General features: G+C 48.3%; 1 protein-coding gene across 2 annotated transcripts in view; it reads left to right on the top strand.

Annotated features, from left to right (window-relative positions):
• The first annotated feature begins 944 nt into the window (after positions 1-944).
• LDLRAD3 (low density lipoprotein receptor class A domain containing 3) overlaps positions 945-17,176 on the top strand; it is a 136,831-nt gene continuing 120,599 nt past the window's right edge. The window contains exons 1-2 of one of the 2 annotated variants that reach the window (XM_084519687.1): positions 945-1,070; positions 15,394-15,555. The gene's annotated coding sequence lies outside the window, so the exon portion shown is untranslated. Of the gene's footprint in view, positions 1,071-12,460; positions 12,644-15,393; positions 15,556-17,176 lie in introns of those variants that run through there. The other variant, XM_084519686.1, reaches the window with a different exon arrangement.

The following is a 17,176-nucleotide window of genomic DNA, read 5'->3' as shown; positions in this document are numbered from 1 at the left end:
CTTGCAGCTACTGGGGGAAATTACGTTACTCTGTATTGTTTTCCTCCTGAAATTGCTGCCTTGGCTGCATCTCTGGCATTTTTGCATATCTGTCTCCTCAAATTTCCTGCTCCTCAGACCGCGCCATCCTCACAGCTTCTAGTTGTGGCATTTTTCTTGCAGGTCCCATGGAAATGAGTGGTCTCAGCAGCACGGCTTTCCCACCTACCTCTCTTGAGAGACAGAGGGGGTTGGAAAGCGTGGTATTGCCAATGTAATGGGTTGAAAAATTGCTCGTCTGAACTTAGATTAGAGCTCCAGCGATCGCCTTTAAAAGCTCATTATACTTGAAAGAGCTCCTTTTGCTCACTGTGATGTGTCTATCTGGGGGCACGCTTCGGTGCTCGCCGGGCCAAGCCAGGCACAGAGGTGGGAGCTTCCCCACCCACGTGCAAAACGCCCCCTTCACCCCTTCCCAGCCCGTGGGGCAGCTCCGAGGCCTTCACCTGCCACCAGTGGCCTGCTTAGGCTGGGTCTCTCCATGGGCTGGATTCCTGTCCCCTCTGGGGAGGGCTTGTGCCCAGCTCCACCCGGCTGTGTAACTGCAGTGCGAGAAATATTCTGGCAGCCTCCTCTCCCATTTGCATTCGCTGTGCTGCAAACTCATGCTGGTGAGCACAGGTGAGACAGTGGGGCTGAGTCAGGGCTCTGAGCATACCTGCTCTGCTTTCTGTGCCATTAATCCTATCTTCATAACCAAGTTAACGCGAGGGTAATCTGCCCCCCTTAACACAGCTTGATGTTGCGTTGCTTTTGCATCTGGTTGCTCTATCGGTTCAGTTTGCAGCCCTTTGTCTGCACCGGGTATCCTTTGTAGGTCAGCTGCCATGCAGGGAGCCTACATTTGTGCAGTGCTTAATTGGTCTCTCAGCTCTTTCCCGTTCTCTACTTTGTTTTGCTTACAGAGCTCAGCCTTTCCCTCCCATTTCTCCTTCCCAGGAGAGGAGGCAAGATGATGATGACAACATCCTCAGCTGATGGATGAGATGGATGCTGAGACAGCGATTTGGGCTGCAAAGTAGACCTTGCAGGTATCTTGCACTTCACTCACCAGCCTCCCTCAGTGAAATGAAGAATCAAATGTTTCCTGTCATTTGACCTTTTTCCCTAGGACCCGCGTTGAAGCGATGGCTGGGAAGCCCCCCTCTTCCTGCCCTCGCCAGGTCTGTAAATCAGCCTGGGTTTGGTTTTTTGCTGCGTCCTTCACCACACAGTGCGCAAAGCAGCACGACTGGGCTGTGTTGACTTCTCAGAGTTTCAGAGAAAAGAAAGTAAACATGAGGGTGCTTAGCGGGGGATTTTGTAAGGGGTTATGTTAGCTAGATTTCCAAATCCTCCAGAGTTGGAAAGGGTTTTTGGAAGGGGCTTAATTCCTTCTAAAAATCCCATCCTTACCTAATACGTGCTAGTTAGCAAACAATGCTATCGACCTGATAATACTTGATATGATGAACGATCTGGGGCTTATTACTGGAGCCTAGGGCTAATCTCTTCACCATGTTCATGCACCTTAGCTCCTCTTACATTCCGGGGTACTCTTCTTGCCGTAACAATGCTAACAGATTTTTTAACGATAATAAAGTTGATTCACATCCTGGGAAAAGTGCAGCTCATTCCTAGTTGATTAGTCAGATATTTTTAAATCTTTCTGGATTTCAAGTAGCAAAAGGAAAGGCAAACAATAAGATCTCACTTTAGGTTTAATACCAGTGGAGGCTGTGGATGCAGTTCAAACTCTGTAAGGCTTCTGGTGGGAGAGTCTGACAAAAGACACTTTGTCTCCGTTGGAACAAATGCCACCGAATGGTGGAATTTATTTCTTAATTATTTTTCCAGGGCCCCTCTGTTTCCAGCATGCTCACAAACACTTCACATAGAGATTTGCTTCTTTGGAATGGCATGAGGGGGGACTAGCAGTGGGGATTTGCTTTCTATGCATGGCATGGTTTGCCTCGTCTGCATGAGCTCTTTCTTGTTCCTAGGATACACTTGCTTGACTTAATTTATGGGCTTGCTTTATTATTTTTTCCCTTTGGCTGAGATCTGTTTTGACTTTCCCACTAAGCTCCTTTCTGAGCAGGGGCAAAACCAACAACACTGAATTTATTTAAGTGGAATTAAAGGGCAGTCCTTGTGCTGAGGCTGGGTCTGGGCTGCTAAAGCATGCTCAGCCTCCTGAGGTGCTAAAGAACCTCATGTTTCATTCAAAAGCCAATTGCGCTGAATAGCAGAGAACCACTTCTAAAGACTGCAGTGGGGCTCTAAAACCAGCAGCACAGAATGAAAGAGGGGGCTTTAGAAAGCCATGGGATGTAAAATAAAAAGAAAAGAGTTGATCAACCAGGTTAGATTAAGGGCGCAGTTAGTTTTGTTGCCCCAGAAGCAAAGTTTGGAAGATGACATAGTCCCTCTGCTCCTATAGTTCAATAGTGACTGGTAAAAGTTGGGGGGATAGTTAATGCATGTATAAACATTAAGAGCCTTTTTTATTAATAAAAATGAAATTCACCTTCTTGAGTAGTAGCATGAATTCCAAAAAGGAATTTTTCTGTATTGAATTATAAGTTGATGGCCCTTGAAAATTCAGCTGCAGTTTGGGTCTTTGCAGACATTTTTCATGTTCGTATGCTTGCTGTGTTTTTATTTTCCTTGTTCTTGTTTAAAATAAGAAGCAAGCTGACTTTTCCATCAGAACTGTGTAGAAAAGCAGAAACTGAAGAAGAGAGCAGAGCATAAAAGCACCTGGCCGTGGTGAGCACAAGGGTACCAGATGTGTAGGAGGCACACCTGCCCCAGCCACAGGCGGTGTTTCTGCGGGTATTCAGAGCTGGCTCTGCAGTGTGATCCCGATGTCGAACCTCATGCCGTTGGCTGGCAGTCTCCTGGTGTAGCGTTGTTGTATGGGTGGGCACGGGGAACTCTCTGTGTCGGTGGGACAAGATCCCTTTCTTTTCTCCATGTTCTTTTCCCCCAAAGAGAAGAGCCAGAAGCAGATCTCAAGAATTTACATTTTCTCCCTCTTGGCCGTAAGCTAGAATTACTCTGGGAAACGCTTCAGGGAAAGATGATTATGTCTGTTTATCAAAATTCAGCCTCTAAACAAACAAGGCAACAGGTAAGGCGAGTTAATGAAACTTCCAGCCCTGCCCTTGGAGGGCACAGATGGCTGTGGAGATCCAGTAACTCCAGACAGTCAAAGGCTTAAAACCGCTGCTCGTGCCTGCAGGTGGTGGGTCCCAGGTCAAAACTGAAGCTCGCTGGTGGGGAGTGGCACAAGAGAAAGTTGTATTTCCCACCCTGTGCTACGCCTGCTCTGTAGACAGAAGCTCAGCCTCCAGAGTGGTTACTCCTGCCTTTCCAGCTGGCACTGGATTAACTTGAAAAACTAACAGGGCCTTTATAGAAATTGTCTCCAGAGGATCCATCTGATGGTAAAGGTCCCCGAAAACTACTGTTCATAGCACCTTTACTACAACCACATATGCTGTGGGTTAAAAGTTTTTGACCTTGTCAGATGTTGGTTGTGTGCAGCTGGGCTTGTGTTTGTCTCTTCTTATTAAGAAGGTTGGAAGGGGAATGAGAGGTATAATGCAATACATTATTTATCTTGTAAGGAAAAAATCCAGTGTGGTCTCCTGAGCCTTCCCTTGCATTTTCTACTTTATCTCTGCTTGCTGAAGTCATTGCTGGTCCCGGTATTTTTACAAGTAGTGAAATTGAAAGCACACAAATAAGAAAAGAACTACACAGAAGAGAATGACTCTTGTTCTACTCGGTGCAAGTGAATTTAAAGAGATGATGACTGGATACATCCGTGTTCCCAGAGGAAGAAAGCCCATTTACTGCATTTGACTCTCTAGGAAATGTACTGGGCATTACACACACGGTCCAACCAACGCCTGGAGATCCTTACTCTTGATCACTGGCCGGCAGGAGTTATATTAGAGAACCCAAAGCCAGCTCCTGTGAGGCAATGCCCATATCACAAACCGAGGAGGCGTCACAGCCAGCATGCAGGTGTGTCTGCACAGCAAGGCAGAGGAGTGGTTTTGATGCAGGTAGCTGGCCTAGGTAGCAAAAATGAAAATGTAGCATTACATTTGAATTACATTACAATGAAATGAAACGTTAATGACTTCAGTGTGAGCTAACAACTAGGGTAAAGACTGCAGTGCTGCAGTTTGCACACACCAGGGTTTTGCTGGGCCCTTCGTTAGAGTGTGGCAGCAGGTCTTGGTTTCCAGTCTCTGCTGGTCAGAGAAAATCTACCACAGCTGGCACCCCCATGCCACAACCAGCCCTTTGCTTCCTAAGGAGACCCTCCTGTCTGCCCTGAGCAGCTAGCAGGTCAGTAGGGTGCTCAGAGGGGGGTTCATGCAGATGAAACTTTTATCATTCCCAAGTCAGTTCTGCTATGGGGTGGTGTACAAGTGCAAAGGAGTTCTCATGGTGGGCCTCCACCAAGCAGATCATCAGCTGGCCTTGGGGATGGGAATTTCGTGACATTCTTAAATCACAAAAAGATTCTTAAATCACAAAAATGGCAGGCAGAGGATTGTGGTACTTCACTGGCAGGTGCCATCGGCCACATGAGGCTTACTTTGGGCTAGGGTTGTTTATGCATTTTATAGGTTTGATAACAAATGATCTTAATTTCTTCATTTAAGAGCACTACCTGGGGAGCCCTTCTTATCTTTGTAGGCACAAAACTTACCCTGTAAATCTCTTCTTGTTTCCCTGCTTGACTTTTACTTCCAAAAAAATTATTTTCCCTCTGTGGAAAGATCTCTATTAAGTCTCTGTCTGGTGATGAGTACAAGAAGTGTCTTGAGCCACACACACCTGCGGCAGCAGACACAGCTGATGTTTCCTCCTGTTCCTTCACTTTGACATGTCTTTGGTTTGCCTAGAAAATGTGATTTTTTTCCACGTCCTTCTCCTTCAGGAATTCGTTGCTTGTCACACCTAATGACTTACTCACTCGTCACCCTTTTTTTAGGTTGACAAATATCCTGCAAAGATAAGACAGTGGCCTTTGGAGATGTGGTGCCAGTAATTAAAATGAAGAATGCATTACAGTAAAAAGTAGAAACGTGGGTCTAAAAGCCACACTGGTATTTTTAGTGATGGGAGTAATTGAGGATTTCAGTTTAATAATTCAGTGCAGCTGAGATTAATAAATGATATGAGGTAGAAACGGTCTTTCAAGAAGAAGAATTTCGGAGGTAGAGGTAACGGTTTAATCTAGTGCGTCCTGAAAGATGCTGCCTGAGTTACTGCATAATAACTCAGCGCAGTCCTAAGACTTCTGAGCCTGCTTTGTAAAGGGAGGAGCACGGATCCGAAGTGAGGACTGTGCCAAGTGAGGGAAGCCATCTCGGAAGAAGCCAAAAAGCCTGGAAACCCCAGCCTGGACGCTGGTTCCTGCTGTAGCCTGCAGCAAGTCGCAAGCAAACAGCAAGTTAAAAGGTTGCGTGCATTGCTGGAGTCCAGTCCTGCAAATCTTACAAACACTATAAACATGCTTCTTCCTACACGTAGTCCCCCACAGGGTTCATGGCCTTGTTATCTTTGCAAGTGCTGTGCCGAAGAGCATTCGCAGGTTAAATCCCTTAGTTTGCATTGAGTCCTGCTCACACAGGAGATCTGGTGTTGAGGCTGTGAGCCCCATCTGTTTACATTCCTTGGCTTAACAAAATTTTTTGAAACTAAATAAACTTTAGGCTTTCTGGCAGTGACTCTGATGCTCAAGTCTGGAGCTTTCCGCAGGCTCAGGATTAGCTCTGTGTAGCCCGCGGAGCTGGATGTCAGGACAGCTCCTTGTGTATTCCTTTAAGCATCACGGATATGTTTCATGAGAATTTTTCTGTCTGTTGTCAAAAGACGAAGGCTGATCGCATTCCCCATTTGAGACATGAGGCCAGGCAGCCCTGAGGTCTGGCTGTGAGGAAGGCTTAAAATCTTCTGCTACAGAATAGCCGTGTGTTGGTGCTGTCCTCTGGAAACATGAAACATGCTGCTGCCCCGTTCCCTTGTAAGGATGCAAATGTTCCTGGTTGTAAAGCAAACTGGCAATCCTAAGTGCTTGCTGAGTGACAAGGACTTAGGAAATTGACGTCAACTTCTGTTTCATGGCACACCACCCGAGCTGCTTCCCTCTTTGTGGCCAAAACATCAAGGCAAGTTTCCTCAGGTCTGGCCATTGTGATTCTTGTGTTTCCAGCCTGTTGGGCTCCATTTTTGGCTAATTTTAACTAGAATAGCCTCCAAAGAGCCGCGTGCAGTATGCAGCGACAGCATGCAGCAGCCCAGACAGCTCCTCCCTGCCCTGAGCTGGCTCCAGGCGGGGGACTCCGCTCACAGCTGCGTGTGGGCTGATCCCAAAATACTCCTTCCTTCCATGTTCGTGCCTGCCCTCCGGAGCTGCCGTCCCTGGTAACAACGAGGCCGTCATCCTGTCTGAACATAACAGCCGTGCCATGGTCAGAGGCTGGCCCCAGACCAGCGATTTTGCTCCCCTGCCAGAAGATAAAAACACCGCCTGTCAGCAAGATTCACTCCGGCTCCCGATTCAGCGAGATGCCTGAAGCATGTGAGCGGCCCTCTGGGCTTCTCCCTGCCACGGTCTTGGTGTAGGCAGGGTTAAGCTCAGCTGCGTTATCTTGTTACACTCAGACACTGGAAAAACCATATTTCCTGTCTGTATTTCAGGTGGGTGAGCTACCCTGCAAACGCACCTTGCAGCTGGAATGCACATGTCGTGTGAAGTGTCTAGCGCTGACTTCAGCGTGCTGATTATACACATGGAAATTATTCATGCTTTCTCCCACTTGCTCCGCAAGGTTCACTGTGTACCTTGTTTATATCCCCAATTTTCTGTTAAGCACAATGGAGGAGGGGAGCCAAGCTCGTGGGCCACCCCAGTCCCTTTGAAGACTCAGAGGGGTGAATTCATCTTCATATAATGCAGAATTTACCAAATTTCCGTACATCTGTTTCTCATTTTAATTTCTAGAATAACTTGAAATTATGCGAGAAGGTTGAGGGAGACAGTGGTTTCTGCTATAGCCACTCAGGTAGTAGGATCAATGAAACTGGTGATGGGAAGGAGGGGGAAAACCGGGTCCTGAATATTTTAGATTGAATCTTCCCCTCTCTCCTTACAGGGTCACGTTCAGTCATCATTAATTGGGTGTACTGCAGCATTTGGTAGGTTTGGTTGCTTCTTAATTATCTGCCTGACTGTGATTTTTCTTCTCTAAGCCTAATTCTTGAGCTTTAAATATGATAAATTTCAAAGAAAATAATGTTTTGAATCCAGAATCAATCATCTCAACTTCTTCTAAATTAAAATTTGCCTAACATAAAAGACCACAATCTAGAAACTGCATATAAAAACCTGTAATTTGGACAAAGAGGCACCACAGTAGTCTCAGGGAGAGTTCCAATCTTTTTTACAGCTTTTTACTGTCTAGGACACCTGATAAAGCTGGAAGCAGCAAGTACATTAAATGCAGCACAATGGCTTATACAGAAAAGCCCAGGGCCTCTGGTTTATTCATTTTATCAGTTTAAATCGTATGATATTTCCTGTGATTGCTACAGCAGGTACCTACGAACTCCACGGTGCCACGTTAGTCCTTCAGCATGAAAATCACTCTGTTTCCATTTTGCTCCTAGACTGTGCTGTTTAAGCAGAGATGCGTGGCTCAGATTTGGACTGAATTATGGTTTGATTTGCCGTGGCCTGCATTGCACTGCCTGTGGAAATAGCGAGCGGGGCTCTATCGGGGAAGCAGGTAACAGCCTCTGGGATGAATCAGGAGCAGAGTAAAGCTGCTGGGTCACTAACCCAAGAGCAGAAATAGCTTCCTTCGGGCACGGCTCGTTTAGGTGGTGTCCCCAGGTGAGTAACAGGAGCAGGAGGAGAGGGGCCTGCTGTTCCTAGGACGTGGGTGTAACTGGATTGAGCAGGACGGGTTGCACGGATCCTTTTGCTTTCGGTCTTCAGATTCTCTGTTTCAGCAGCTGTCCCTAACTGCAGTTGCATACCTCAAGCAAGGAAAGGCATTGAGGGCTGTTCTCCCCTCTACTGGCTCTGTGGCATGAGTGATACCATGAGGAGAAACTGAGGCACAAAGCCTCTGTGATGGTCACAGGACCTCAGCTGACAGCGAGGAGCTAAAAGCTGGGCCTTTGACTTGTTGGGTTGGTCCCTCCCTTCAAGAAGATGGCTCCAGCGGTCTGCTCCCTTGTTCTGAGCATCAACACACGAGTTTATCAATAATGTTATTGCTCTTACCTTAGGAGCATGGAAGCCCACTCGTTATCTAGAGCTGCACAAGGACACAGCAGAAAGATGACCGCTGCCCTGCAGAGCCCTCAGCCAGAGCCCTCCCGATGGCACGGTGCGCTCAGCAGCAGCCACACAACTCTTGTCTGCCTTGCTCTTGCTTCAGGCTCACCATTTACACAATACCAGAGGAGAGTTTGGAAGGAAAAAGCTTTTAAAATGGAGCTGTTTATACCCTCTGATTCAAACTTGGCAATATTCAGCTTGGCCACTGTTCACTGCTGGTACTTCTGGCCTACAGATGATGTTGCCCAACTTTTTTTAGGCTTACAGATCTTAAATATCCCCTTGTGCCATTGAGGTGTTCAGCACAGGTACACGTATTTTTGCCTCCCTGCTGAAAAGAGCATTTCCCATTAATATTGCCACTAAAAACAGACAAACAAACAAACTAAAAACCACCTTCAACTTGCAAACTGGCATGAAATGGAAAAGCTGCAGTGGAGATTTTTGCCACTTCTTTGTAGATATTATGAACTTAGCTTCTGAGACTGTTGATTTGAACTCCAATTAATTTCTGTAAAGACCACAAATCAAGTCCTGTCATAACCAGAGAGCATGGTGCGCTATCATTACTGCTGCAGTCTGAATGAACCTGAGGAGGGAGGTGATCAATCCCAGCATAATTGCCAGTGTCACCAATTAATTGTTCCTGAGCGGCCAAGGGCCTTTTACACTGGCAGCCTGTCAGTCTCAGAAATTGCAAGGCGATGCGGCAGCCCTCAGGTGGGATGAAAACATGCTTTTGAGCAACGTAAATTGTTGGCAGCGGGCTTTGCTTTGAACGTGTTGCTGCACCGCTCTGATTTCACCGCACAGGCAGAGGTTCCCTGCTCAGCCTGAACCTTCCCAGCACCGTCAGGATCAGCCTCCACTGAGCCCCACTTCAGCCCCGTGTTTAAGCAGGTACTTAGAGCTAAGCAGGTGCTTAACTCCTGGTGAAATCAAAATTAGTCGCATACTTAAGGGCTTAATTTAGAAATTACCCCAGTGAAACCCATCCCTGCTCCGGCCTTAATCACACGAGTTGCAGGGGAAGGCAATCACGCAGGAGCAGCACCTGGGCTGCTAGAAGATTACCACAGTCTGTACTCTCCAATGAGAGAAAACACGGCATATTATTTATAGAAGGTTTTAAAATATTTTTATCACTTTTTAGAATGAGGGCTGGCCTGAGCACATTAGTAACTGTGGAGTTAATTCCAGCTAATTGGAGTTGATTCCAGCACTGATCTCCATGGGCCTCTGTGTCTCCACCTGTACAATGGATCCCAATAAGGGGCTGGCTGTTGCAGCAGTTTCTCTGTAACCTGTTGCTCTCTGTAAGCCCTTGGTTTGATTTGCATTCAACCTTTTTCCTTCCTCCCATCTGCTGAACACGAATCATTCGTGCCCCAGGCTTACGGAGCCGAGGTCACTTTTTCCTAACATGACTGTTTAAAAAAACTCAAATCGTGTCATGTGGCATCAATTTAAACGCAGTTCCCAGCTAATTAGTCCGGTAAAGTATCTATATTTGCAAACAAAGAATAACTATGATATTATCCCAGTGGAGATCTGCAAAGGAATTTGGGGAATGCAAATGTTGATAATGGTAGTTCCTGTGCTATAGTTAGCCTGAGGGCCAGACGGCTGCCCTGAAGCACACCCCTCCGGGTGCCAAGAGCTGCACACAGGACAAAAGACACAGATCCCATTGCAAGGGGAGAGGCCGGATTCTGATGTCCCTGTCCTTTCTCTGTCAAAGTTATCACAGGGTATTTCCCAAAGAAAGACCAGGAAGAGTCCCAAGAAACTTAAATAGATGAAGACGTAGGTTTCATTTCTTTTTCTGGGAGAAGGTTGTAACTCTTCCCCCCCCCTCTTTATTAACCTGTGCCTGAGTTGCTAACTAACCAAATCTAGTAAGATAATTCGGCCTGGTTGTGCAGATACACCCCCACTCTTACTTCATAACACAGATTTTTAAAAGCACAGAATAAGCTGCCTGTCCCAAATGACCAACAGTACGGTGTCACTTTGGCTAGGCTGTGTTTCAGGAGGCACACAAACAGCCTGTCAGATTGAAGTACTGTCAACATCAGCACTATTTTTAGTGGACTTGGAGACTCTTGAGGGTAAAACAAGCCTTGTTGTAGAAATGGCTTTTTCAAAAAGGCAAATTCTGTAGTGGTTTTGGTTCTTTTTGCTTTTTCTGGATCTGTATTTGGAGCCTGTGTCCTAAAGAGCTCAGAGGCACTGGCTTTAAGCTCTGCCTGCTCTCTGAGCCCATGCAGCAGTTACTGGAAAGTCAGAGGTCTGGAGTGAATATGAATGAAGCAAGGAGTGTCCCCTCTGAATGACAAAGGTAGAAGGGAAGAAGTATTGCTTGAAATAGACCTGGTAGCAAGCTTTCAGTATGGCTTAAGCACTGCTGCTCCCATCATGGCTGTACTCGGCTTCTGCTCTCGTGGGCTGAATGTAGACATGAGCCTCTGCAAGAGGTTTGTTTCCAGCTGCAGGCAGCCTAAGAGTCTCAACCTGCTGCTCCTTAATCATCCATTGTGTTGGAATGAGGATAAAAACCCTGTGTGCCCTTGCAGGATGCTCTGGGTCCTGAACTTGAAGTCCTGCGGCACTCTCTCCATCCTGCGCTGGTGCTCCCAGGCATCTCCTTCCCTCCTGTCCCAGCTCTGTAGATAACCCCAATAGGAGCTGACACCCTCCCGACGGCCACATCACTTCTGTTTAAGGCACTGGAAGCTGAACGCAGGCTGGCAGCGCTCACCCTGTTCCCTCACGAAGCCCTCAGTAAGGAAATCTCCGGGCGAAACAAAGTGGTTTGAGGAGGCTCAGGATTCACCGTGTCCAGTTTCCTTGCAGACATTGCATCAGACAGCTTTCTGGAGATTTGATCTAATTACACAAATCTAAGGTGCTACTAATCGCTTGACACCTCTCTGGTCTTTATACGTGAAATGGGACTCAAAGCAGGGGAATTGTTGGCGTGCATGAGAGCACATTTAGTATCCAATTTCCTCTGCTGGCTAGGAAGCCCTACAAGGTGGTGCCCCTGCAGTGAAGGTGCCACAGATACATGCTGCCATTGCTTCCTTCCCCTAGGGCAGTGTGATTTCTGGTAGAGCTTCCCACTGTGAAGTACTTTGCAGAGAGGTGAACATGGGCTGAGGAAGAAACAGTGCTGTGAAAAGATGCCCAAGGTGGCCAAGGCACCTCATTACCCCAGACCAGCACCACAGCCAAGCCCTGTTTGTACCCTGGTGTGCAGAAGCACAGAGGGGAAACGAGAGCTGATGAACCTTTTAATTTTATTTTAATAATAAATTTTACCTTATCTGGTAGACCTGCAGACGTTATTCTGAACCCTCCAAATGCCAGATCTTTGTTTAAAACTCACCTGCTTGCTTTACCTCCCTGACAGCTGATGGCTTTCATAGGTCACAGAAATCATCTGCTGTGGCAATGCTCAGCCCGTGCCTCATGCAGGCTGGCAGTAGCGTCCTGACATCTGCTGTCAGTGAGGCAGGCAGAGCCTGTCACAGGAGGCTGCAGGGGAGAGCAGTGCCAGGCAGAGGAGTCACGTTCACCTCCGCTTCTGCTCCAGCCAAGAAGGAGAAGAAACATGCTCCTTCCCCCCAGGCAGCTGGAGGGGAAAAGAAACCACAGAGGACCACAAAACCATCGCAGGACAACATCTGCCAAGGCTGTGCTCTGCCTCTAGCAGGCGGGGACACAAGCAGATGAAGATAATGCTGTGTGGCAAATTCACATCAGTTGTTTTGCGGTCTGCTTTCACATGCAAGGAATTAGGTGGAATCCAGTGTGAGATCAGAGCTGACAATTATATTTTAAAATGGAAAAGAAAAAAAAAAAGCCCAGAGAATGTCTTAGGGACATACCCCTGCTCATCCTGCTCCCAGCCCTGCCACTGCTTTCCCTCCACCAAACAGGAGGGAGTGCCTGAAAGCCACCTTTATGCAGCTGGGGCAGCTTTTCCCATCAGGCAAAGCTTTATTAAGCAGACAGCGAGAGCCCAGCTTGGGAGCTCTTTTCTTAGGCTGTGGTTTTGAGGGTCTTTTTTTCTAGTTACATTTTTATACAAAAATACAATGAAATCCTGAGTTTTTATTTTTTTATTCAGAGATTGATTTCTCAGTTGATAATAAGCCTTCAGCCTGATCCTAGCAAGAAGCAGGTCCAGCTAACAGCTGGGGTAGAAAAGCGTGCTTTGTAAGCCCCTACCCATTGCAGGTATGTGTTTGTTTCTCTTTGAGTGGTCTGCAAACCAACCTCTAGACAAGGTGTTCTAAGAGCTGGTAGATCATATATTTTTGTAGTTTGCAAAACTGGCAAAGGTAAGTGAGGATTGTTCATCTCAACAAGGGAGAAGTGTAGAAGTGGTGTAAGCAAGCGTACCTTCTTGCAGGAAGCTTTTGCCTTCTGCAGCTATAACTGCTTATTGGGGAAAGAAGGAGAAGGTAGCAGAGAAAGCTGACCACTTTTCCCGTAGCAGCCGTATATTTACAAGCCAACAGCAAGCAAACTAACACAGACACCTGCCTTCAATCACTGGCTCACAAATATTTGAACTGGCCCTGCAGGCTTGTGCTCATCTGTCTGAATTAGCAGCCAAGGGAAGGAGATGCACCTCCTCACGTGTCCTTGGTGTCCTGTCGTCATATGCATGAGCACTTTTGTGATATGGGAGTTTATTTTTCGATGTGATCCTCCTTTCATCTGCAGTGTTGTGCCTGTGTGAGGGCAGCTTCTCAACACAGCTAAATGACGTCGGCTCTCAAATTCTTCATTAACTGTAACCTCAGTTGCTGTTAGAGGGGTTTAATTGTAATGTGGTTTAGTGACAGTGTAACTAGTGGTAGGGAGAAGAGGTGGACCTTGCCTGGGCTCCCACTTTTGCTCAGTATCCACTTTCCAGGGAGCGTTAAAGCTGTGCCTGAAGGATGCCAGGCGCCTCTGGAAGCTCTCCAAGGCAGCCTGTGGCACAGCTGCAATTCAGCAAAGGCCAGGGTGCATGGTGCGTGTGTCTCCTTGGTGAATAAATTCACTGCCTTTCAGCTTTCCCCAAGATTAAATGAATGTTTAATAATTACTTCTTGCAAGGCTGACAGAGAGGAGTGTTGAGAGGGGGCAGATTAAGGCAATGTTAAATAGCAGGTCCTGCCGTTGGAAAGCTGAAATGTGATTTAGGCCAACAACAGAGAGGAGACCGCCCACCTGTAGGAGGGATGCTGCGAGCTGTGGAGAATTTCAGTGCAGATGCTGAAGCTCCCCTGCCTTGTACTCATTGCTTTGGGCTGGGCTGCGTGTTTCTGGGGACAGTAAGAGCAGCTGCCCTTTCTGTAGTTGTAAATTAAGATGTGGTTTGGGGGTTAGCTTCTTGTTTTCCATCCTACAAAGCTGCCCACCAGTGAACAGCTCTCTCTGGGTGCAGAAATGGACCCATGGGGCGAGACCCAGCAACTGGGCCTTGCCCTGCCTGTGGGGCTGTGGCTTCCCAGAGCTGCTGAGGATTTCCTCCTCTGTGGGCTCGGGCCTGCTGAGATTGTTTATGACCCCTCTGAATGGGAAACGTGTGTGACAGGACAAGACGGAAACAAAATAGAGTCCAAAGAGACACAGGAATGGGGCTTGTGGGATTAGACCGGGCGGGTCTGTAGGGCTGTATCCCGCCCTGATGCTCCCCTGTCACACATGGTGCTGAGGGGCAAGGAGCACCTGGCCCTGGCCATCACCTCTCCACAGGCTGCACCCAGCAGGGTCTCAGTGCCTGCGGTGCTGCTTCAAAACTTCAAATTCCTTAGACTTTGGGAAAGCCCAAATTCACATGCTAATCTCCGGGCCCCTGATGATGCCAGAGTGGAGCTCAAAAAACCCCTCACAAACTAAACAGGTTTGAAAGAGCAGCAGTAATGAGCGGACCGTGTTCGCAGTGGGTGGCTCTGTCTTTCCTGTGTAGCCAAATGTCAGAACCACAGGCAAAAAGATTTATTGCTGTACAGTACAGGGGGAGGCTGCGGGGAGCCACGGCTCCTCCTTGCTGCTGCCAGCCACGTGGGGAGGGTGCCCCAGCACCAGCCACTGACAGGGCATCCCCCCTCCAAATAACGCAGGATTGCACTGCTAAGTGCTAACAGCTGAGGGCTTTCCACAGGGAAGTAAATAAATGAGGAGCTGCCCCCTTCCCTCCACCCCACTTGTTGCAGAAAAACCACCCATGGTGTGTTTGGGGGTGGAGGGTTGGGAACAAGGTCTCTGATGTGCAAGTCTGAAGAAATTAGAAATGATTAATCCCTCCCTGACAAGGTGCATGGCAAACTGCTTTGTCTTCAAGTGCCAGAAGAGGCATCATCCCTCTTGAGAGTGTGCCCAGCTCCTGGTGCACGCAGCGAGGGGCTGGGGCTGTGCTGGCCTTGCCCTGCTGCTGCCATAGATTTACGGTCTGACCCAGGTCCAGAGCGCTGCTTCATGTCAGCAGCTGGTTCCCCAGGGGCAGTATCTGTGTGTGTGGCCCTGGGTAGAGGCTCAGGCAGATGGCTCCTGTCCCTGATGAGCCACACTGCAGAGACAGAGCGTCCCGGAGCAGGCACAGATGTCTTTGGTGCTTGGAGGGGGGGGGAATTGAGGCACAGAGCAGCGGCTGCTGCAGCAGTATCAGAAGCAAATCCTTGCCTGCCTCCACCGGGAAGGACAGGGGCAGCATCGCCCTGTGCCCGGCTCTCACTGCTGGCAGCTTGGCTGAGCCTGGGTTGGATTCCTCGTGCCTCAGCACGGCTGCGGCCCTGCAGTGCCCCCAGCCCCCTTTGAGCAGGGCAGCTCAGAGGGTGTGCTGGGATGGATGTCAGCTCCCTCTGAGCTCCTTTCATCACTCAGAGGCGGTCGTTACCCGCCAGACCTGAGGGCATCTCATCTCCCACACCGATTCCTCTCCTGGCTGCTGATCCGGGTCATAATTGCTTCATATTTTTTTTTTTTCTTCCCAGGGCCAGGCATGAAGTAGACTGAAAAAGAGTAGAAAGCTGGGGTCAAAGGAGGAAGAAGTACAAACCCCCAAGGAAAAACATTTCTTGGTTAATGAAGTGTGAATCCAAACGCGAGGGAGGGGATGAGGACCAGCAAGCTACCAGGCAGTGTTCATTAAACCTGTGAGTACTCGGAGATGTGATGAGGGCCCTGGTCCACAAAGGGGCCAGCCAAGAGGGAGTCGGCTGCATTGGGGCCTCTTGGTTTCTCTCCTCTTTCTCTCCAGCTTGAAAAGGAGGAGAGGGGCTGGGATGGGGTCAGTCTGTGGGGTGGCTCACAGATTGAGGGGACCACATGGTGCCTGCAAGAGCAGGGTTAGCCATGGGGGCTGTGAGGATATCGAGGAGCTACCAAGGGGTAGCACAAGCGTGTCCCTGCTGGGTGGGGGTGATGTGGGGGTGCAAGGAGAGCCCTGCCAAGCAAGGCTGCCTCTCGTGGGCGGGGGGCTGCACAGCATGGCCCATCACACAGCTGGCAACCCAAAGGGATGCAGAATAAACCTTTCCCATCCCTCTCTGTTCTGAATCTTGTGGGGATATCAGCAGAGAAAAACAACCAATACTGAAAGGATAGGAAGGGAGTGAGAGCTCCCACTAAAAGGCAATAGATTTCCAAGTGAAAAGTGTTATTTCCATGGCCTCCTCCCCGTCTGCAGAGCAGACAAGACAAATATGGCCTCACGTTCACAGGTGCTGGGCACCCATAAATCCCTCCCGCTTTAGCGGGTGCTGCAGATGCTTGGTTCCTCTGCAGAACAGAAAGCAGGTCATAAATCTCTCCTTCTACCTGTGTCTTTTTCAAACTTTTTAATTAAAACTCTGCTGTCTATTGTATCTGGGGTCTGGAAATTAATTGTCATTATTACGGTTTAAGGCACTGTTGCTCAGATCCTTTTGTCCTTCAGGTGTGTGGTGTGATCAGAAATCTGGAGCATACCTCATCCCTGCTGCCTTAAGGGAAAAAATAATCCATTTTTAGAGTTCACCTTGCAATGGTCATGAGTCTCGTTAAGCTCGGTGCTGCTGCAGCTCCCCTCTGATGGCTGGTGGTATTTCTGTCAAGTTCCCTGTGTAACTGTGCTAGACCTGCTCTGCTACTGCTGGGAAAGCCAGGCCTGTGAATAAGTGAGAACAGAGAACTGGGCAAGTGACATGAGGTTGGTTTTCAGGTTGTGAACCTGGATGGATATTTTCCCAATATTTTATGTCCATCTTCCACCCTGACTTTTCTCCCCACTGCTAAGTGGCCATGGCCACGGCTCGCTCTGCCCAGCACTCAGCTCTTTGTGGTTTATTTGATGCGTAGCGCTCACGGTCTCCTGTGTTTCACCAGAAGCAGCTGGTGAGCAGTGCACACCAACACACACTGGGCCACTGTGGCTGTACCTTAGTTTCTTACCTGCTTTTCTGTGCGTCGTGGGAGGATTTCTGATCTGTGTGCTGTGTATTTCCAAGCATGCTACATGTTCACAGGCACACACGTTCCAATGAAAGATGTTCGTATTTAATGCATTTTCTGCATCTCCATCCAAAATCCAGCAAAAATAAACAAATCTCAAGAGTAAATGATCCCTCGGTGTACGTTAATTGCAGCTCTTCCAGATGCAGCTTTACTTCACCAGCTTTCCCCTGGCACTTTGCTCTGCCACCTTCTGTCGCTGCTGGGCTGCTCTGTGCCCTCCTTGCAGAGACACTGAGCGCAGGATGGAGCTACTGCTGTTCCTTAACATCCAGTCTCTTTTGG

Source organism: Aythya ferina (genome assembly GCF_964211825.1).
Source record: "Aythya ferina genome assembly, chromosome: 5".
Taxonomy (NCBI): domain Eukaryota; kingdom Metazoa; phylum Chordata; class Aves; order Anseriformes; family Anatidae; genus Aythya; species Aythya ferina.
Note: the sequence above shows the minus strand (reverse complement) of the source record. Positions and strands in the feature narration are given on the sequence as shown.